At 33.3% G+C, this 7,023-nt stretch overlaps 1 long non-coding RNA gene across 1 annotated transcript in view; it reads left to right on the top strand.

Moving 5' to 3' along the window:
* Positions 1-588: 588 nt before the first annotated feature.
* LOC141505504 (uncharacterized) overlaps positions 589-7,023 on the top strand; it is a 31,616-nt gene continuing 25,181 nt past the window's right edge. The window contains exon 1 of the long non-coding RNA XR_012473621.1: positions 589-1,548. This is a non-coding gene — a long non-coding RNA (uncharacterized LOC141505504). The remainder of the gene's footprint in view (positions 1,549-7,023) is intronic.

Genomic DNA, 7,023 nt, shown 5'->3' with positions numbered 1-7,023 from the left:
GGGAATTGATTTCCATCTAATTAGTGGTAGAGCCAGAGCTAAAATACAGGTTTCCTAATTTGAAATCTATATTGTAAATTTTATTCTAATCTATGCTGCCACCCCCTAATAGTTGGCAAAGATTAGAACTATTTACAAAGATTTTAAAAATTCATTGCTTCTTTTTTTTTAAGTCTTCTATAAGTTCAGTTGAAACTGTCTATTTCATTTAGATTTTAAATGTAGCGAAGCTCAGATTTGCATTTTTTAACTATATTAAAGTAATAGAGAACTTTCTAATTATGAAATTTTTCTATTGGACAGCCCTAAGATTCTGAATATTTCTTGTTCTTAGATACATATATCCAGGTGAGGCACTTTTGATTTTCATAGCTCAAACAGGAAAATTTTGGCATAATTTCTCAAGTTTGTAATACATTGTTTTCAATCACTATAGCAATTGGTAATTTGGTTTATTATCAGACAATATGATTATACTTTGAATCTTTAGTTTCTTACTAAAATGAAATATAAGTAATTAGATATCTGTTGACCAGAGTGATTATTACTTGTTCTCTATCTTATTTTACAACCAATATCACTAGCAGATTAAGAACTGATAGCTGTAGAGTTAACACAATTTAAAGAGTCAATATGTTTTCCATTGAAGTACTAAGGTTAATGACAAAAATATAGACCTCATTCAACAGGTATTTAAATTCCTACATTAGTCTATAAGTATTAAGTGCCTATTATATACTCTCTGAGACACTGATAATATAAAGACAAAAACAAAATAGCTGTTTTCCTCAAGAAATTTATATTCTACTAAGGAAGTGATTAAGGGACTTAGCCAAAGAAACAGCATATTTTTTTAAGCTGTGATTTCATTCATGTAGGAAACCTTCAGTATACAAAATCTTTCCACCAATACAGATCAGTAACTTATCTATAGTTTGTATTCACAGAGGTTTATTTGTGCCACCAAAAAATTAAGTGAACTGCCCAGGATCAACTAGCTGGTACATACATGTGAGGTAGGACAGAAATTTAGTCTTCTGACCCCAAAGTCAGTCTACTGGCTTATGTCATGGTGTTTGTATGCAACTCATATACAAATAAATAGAATATAATTTCAAAAAGATGAGAGCACTAATAGCTTAGATGAGATTAAACTAGATGTCATTTAAGAAGAGTCAGATGAGCTAAGCATTGATGAAAACTAGCAATGCTAAATAGAAGAGGTGAAGAGGGAATGTATTCCAGACTTGAGGGAACAGCCTGTGTAAAGGCACAGTGAGGGAGATGTAATGTTTTAGAGAGAAAAAGAGCAAGTCAGACTGCATGAGAAGAAATGCTATGAGTCTATAAATGTAGACTGGAACAAGATTTTATGGGGTTTTAATATTATCCTATACTAAAGGTAATCTGAAGCCACTGAAGATTTTTAAGGAGAGGAGAGATATAGTCAGACCTCTGCCAAGTTATTTTTCTTCTATGTGGAAGTTGGATCAGAGAGGAGAGCAACACTCCAGGACAAACCACTTAAAGACAATTGCAGTTATTCAGGTAAGAGGTGTTCAGGGCTTGAACTTAAGGTTGGTGGTTGTTAATGGAGAGAAAGGAGATGGATATGACTTGTGGAGGCAGAATGAACAAGACTTAAAAACCGATAGAATGTAAGAGAGAGACTTCTAGATTGTGAAGCTGGGTTACCAGAAAGCGTATTCAAGAACACTAAAGTGATCAATGATTAATTTTTGGTTGTTTTTAATTTGGCACTTGTAAATTGTTACATACATAATTAAATATTTTATATTCTCATTATGGGATTTGATCAAGCAATTCATTATTTCTGTTTATTTGTTCAAGAACGATTCACCCTATTTTACTTTGTCTGGAAGTACATAGGTTATTCAAGCGTCTTATCTCATGGCAGGAACTTTGACTGTTTCTGACCTGGGTGGACTCACTGCACCATCACCATACTAATACTAATACCTTATTGATGTGGGATTTAGTGTAGATACACATTTGACTGTAAAAGGGACTGTAATCATGTATCACAAAGTCAAGCTAATTATTTGTTATAAATTTAATGTTGTGGTTTCATTTTTCTATTTGACATGCTTCTAAAAAGCCTGTGAACTTTTGAAGACATAAGCATATATATAGATATATACACACATTTCTTTTTACATTGATCTATTTATATAAACATAATTAAAGACATTGTTTCAATTATTTACTCTAAATCTCCATATATAAATTTTTTCTTTTTATTATGATGACAGCATTCCTTTAAAATAGGATATTTTTTTACTAGAAATATACAGAGCTGAGACTTCACTTGGTATAACATAAGTTTTGCCTATATTCACATAATTTTATTAGAATTTAAGTGGAGAGGTTCAGCATCTCTTTATGATTTATTTAACTATTGCAGTTTTAAGAAATAGACACAAAACCTTGTTTTTTTTCCATTACCATACAGAAGAAACAACTATGAAAAAATATATTATTATAAATCCAGTTATCAAGCAGTGAAGAACTTTTTACAAGGACTGTCATATATGTGAAGAAATCTACTTGCCTATTTTGAACTCATTTTTCTTTATATTATACATTTTACAATGAAACCATGAAGATATTTTGTTTTCTCTTAAGTTGACAAGTTCAGGAATGGTACTAGATAGTTCAGGGAAGATATATTTTAATGGTTAAATGTGGCAAGTGCCAAGATATTCCCCTAGAGATGACAAATAGCTATGTTTGTATTAGTCAAAAGCAATGATCCTATGACAAAGTAATAGGGTAGTTTCTTTTTATATAATGAAGTTTCTGGTTAGAACACATTTCCTTAAAATAAAATAAATGTGTAGGTTTAAGTGTGTTATTCACATTTATATCCTAGACATAGAACTTGTTATATTAAATTTCCACCTTAGTTTCACATCAAGAAGTTATGAAATATTCAAGGGCTCCTAATTTCCTTTTTATTATTGCCACTGAAGTATTTCTACTAAAATTTAATTTCTTGACCATTTTAGGCAATTACCAAGTAAATACCCTTTTAAAATGCTTTATATCCCCGGTTTACTTAGGTACCTTTAGAAGAGCAGTGTTGTCAGAAAGTAATGTAAAAGCAGCAGTTAAGTGTATTAGGACTTCTTCCTGTCTTCCAAGAACTTGGAAGTTGCACAGAAAATCATTTAAGTTAGAATCAGAATATGACAGTTGATCTAGTCCAGTTACCTCATTTAAATTAGCATGTAAAGAAATCGAAGCCAATTTAAATTGTTGCCCAAGGTGAAAAAATATTTCAATTCAAGTCAAACATTTTGTTAAGCTTCTATTTTGTATATGGCTTCAGAAACCTCAAAGACAAAATCAAAACTAGTCTAATGTTAAGGAAGCTTCAATTCTAAGGGGGATTGGGGGAGAAGTATAGGGGATATGTAAATATGTATATTATATATACACACACAAGTGCATATAAAATATATATATATATAGCCATACATAAAGGTAAGCAGTAAACAGGGCAAAGGAAAGTCCATATAAAGTATTTAAGGAATTTTTAAGGAGAGAACACTTATATTTGGGGAAATCAAAGAAAGTATCAAAAGAGACAAGTAGCTCTTGAGCTAAACTTAGAAGCAGTATTTCTGGGTAAGTGTACAACAAGCAATTCAGTTTGGCTTCCAGGTAAGGGCAGGGTTTTGTTTTGGTTTTTTTAATTAGACTAAATGATAGATTGTAACCAGATTCTTGAGAACCTTAAATCAGGCTAAATCAAGCAACAGGGAACCACCAAAGATTTCTGAACAGGCGGAGGGGGGTGGCATTGTGAGTCATTGAAAGCCTTAGGAAGATTATTTGGACAACTTTGTGGAAACCAGTTGGGAAGCTTCTGTAATACTAGGGGAATGATGATAAACCTAAATGAGGATGATGACTGTCTTGCATCCCTGTTGCTATTGGATGATGGTGACTCCTTATTGCCCTGGTTTGTCTTTTAAACTCTTCCCAGTCTGGCACTAACCTGCCTTTTAGGTTTACTTATATACTGTTTCCTTTCGTGTACTACATTATCCCAAGTCGTTTTGCCTACCTGCTCTTTCTTGAATGCTACATTCCATCTCTCATCACTGCCTTTGTACAGGCTGTCCCTCTCATACCCAAAATGTACTACTTCCTCACTGGTTCCAGCAAGACACTCGTAATATACTCAAATCTGAACTCACTGAGCCAAAGTTCATCCTGAAGGGCATGACTTCAAAGAAGAACTTTTCATTCTCTAACTCAATGCTTCACCTTCAGAATACAACTCAGTAAAATCTCTGAAGTAAAGCTTAGTTATGGTTCCTGCTCATGCTTTTCGCTTCTCAAAAGGGAAAGGTCCCTTCTGGAAAAGATGTTCAATATACACTATGGATTTTAGGAATAGTGCCTAAAATGCTCAAAACACAATTGACTCAACAGCATGCATTAATAAAAAAGGAAAAACACAAAACTGTAATAATCCATCACAAAAGGCAATTTTGTGGGTATATGGAAAAATATTTCAAAAATATTTGATTTTCACATTATCCTTAGATCTCTATGATTAGAGGAGGATTAGAGATAGTCACCTAGTTAAACTCTGAATATTCCCTTCCAAACAAGGTTAAGAGTAGGGTTCAGTTCTCTTAGCCAACCAGGCATTCTATGGTATTCTCCTTGCAATGGCATATATTTTTTTTTCTTTAAAGAACCAATGCCATGGTGGAAACCACCTATCATTGGGCAGCCAGCATCCAGTTCAAAAATCTCTTCATCAATTAATAACATCTATCTTTCCAGATCATTGTTCGCTGATCTATGCTTAGGGAGAGAAGCAAAAAAAGGCAGAAGAAACAAGCATTAAGTTTTCTGAGTAAGAATTTGCACCTTAGAAGTAGGCAAACCCTACTTGTTATTTGTGTAAGCTTTGACAAATAACTTTTCTGTACCCATTTTCTTACCTATAAAATGGAACAGCTGCAAAAAGAGCATGCATATGAAGCACTTTTAATTGTCAGAATATAAACTTCATATATTATTTTGTCACATTTTATTTATTTCTATTTTTCCTTTTCCACTGTCCTATTCTCTCCTTAATGTCTTTTTTGTCCTTTCTCCACTGAATGGGGAATATAATATACACAGAGATATACATAAAACATATGTATGTATGATATAGAAAACATGTATGCACATACAAAAATGTGTATGTATATATGCTCACAGATTTAAACTTAGAAACACAGATGATGGGGCAAAAAATTATTGAAAAATGCACAGAATTCAGTTTTATAATGTTGCATATTTATAAAGTGTTCAAAGTTTATAAAGTACTTTCCCCACAATATCCTATGATAAGTAATACAAGTAGTAGTATTATAATTTTATAGATGAGGAAATTGAAGCTTAGGTGCCAGGAGTAAAATTGTGATCCTTAAGTCTTTATAGAGGGAAAAATGACCATTTAAGCAAGCTGATAATTTTATCAAGGAAAAATCTCTATCTAGATAATTGAATTCCTCTCTTGCTACTTGTGACACTTTATCTATTTCTTCCTTCTGTCCATATGTTTGATAGTATAGAATCCCACCCACAACACTTTGTTTCTCTTTCTTCCTCTGTTGATCTTTATCTTCATGCTCTCCTTATCATCCATTATGGTAGTTTCTGCATTCTTTCAAATCACTTTCTTAATAAACAATATTATTCCAGTGACCATTTTGTTATATTTGAATAAGGCATATCCTTTCATTGTCTCAGACATGAATCTTATCCCATTAAATCTTAATGAAAACAGATGAAATTTGTTTTTCTTTTATTAGAATCTCTAATTTACTTTGTACATTGTACTTTCAACATTTGTATGCTGTCAGCTGAGGACATAGTTTATCTTGTTTGTTATTTTCTTCCACATTGTATCTTGATTACTGACCCCCTCAGTTATCAGCAAACAATAAAGAATGTTATGTCTATTTAGCATATGGAAACATGAAGTCTTGATTCTCCATTTGGCTGCTGCCTGAACCATAGTGGGGTTTAACACAAGTCAGGTGACTGGATTCAGAAAGATAGTTTTTGTTATTAACCATGTAGGACTCTTGATTCAAAAGAGATTTATTCTTAGAAAGGAGGACTTTCCCCTGACCTTCACAATTATTCTCCAGAGCTTAGAATTCAACAGCTACAATATTGATTCTAAACTTTAAAAGAAGGGTTGGTGGATTAGAGATAGCCACCCCACTAAACTCTGAATATTCCCCTCCAAACAACTTTAAAATAACTCAAAATCAAATTTTGGAGCAGCAGAACCAACAAAAAGACAATGGAGTTAAGTGACTTGCCCAAGGTCACACAGCTAAGTAAGTTTTAAGTGTCTAAGGCAGGACTTGAACTCAGATACTTCTGACTCCAGGGCCAGTGTTCCATACACTTTGCCACCTAGATGGCCCCACTTTTAGGTGTTGAAGAAATGGCCAAAAGTGAACAGCAAATTTGATCTATGATAATCAAGAAAAACATAAGGTAAAGATTGTTTAGTGCTATGGGAAGGTAATAGAAAAATGTGGAACTCATAAATTTGCAAATGGATGAATGTTGAAAAACTACCATTGAATGTAATTGGAAAAATAAAATTTAATTTAAATTTCAAAGGAATCACTAGGATAAGAATCCCTGATGAAAATTGAGCCTGTAGAGTTTCCCAGTGACTAACTAGGTCAGGATTCTGCTGCTGCTCAGACCCAAACCCAGGTCAGGAACTTGTAGAGCTCAGACTGGAAGAGGGAGGGAGAAAGCCAGAAGTAGGGAAGAGGTGTGACACAGCAAACAACTTTGCCCTGAAACAACTAAGGTATTACTAAAATCCCAGAATAATAACATTCAATACACTCAAGAAAATGGGACCATCCCCAGGTCTTCCCTCCAGGAATGTGTAAGAGCCCAGCTCTAATATCAAGGCACAAGTCTGGAAGTAGCTAGAAAGAATGAGCAAACCAAAAA

Source organism: Macrotis lagotis, chromosome 1 (assembly GCF_037893015.1).
Source record: "Macrotis lagotis isolate mMagLag1 chromosome 1, bilby.v1.9.chrom.fasta, whole genome shotgun sequence".
Classification (NCBI taxonomy): Eukaryota; Metazoa; Chordata; class Mammalia; order Peramelemorphia; family Peramelidae; genus Macrotis; species Macrotis lagotis.
Note: the sequence above shows the minus strand (reverse complement) of the source record. Positions and strands in the feature narration are given on the sequence as shown.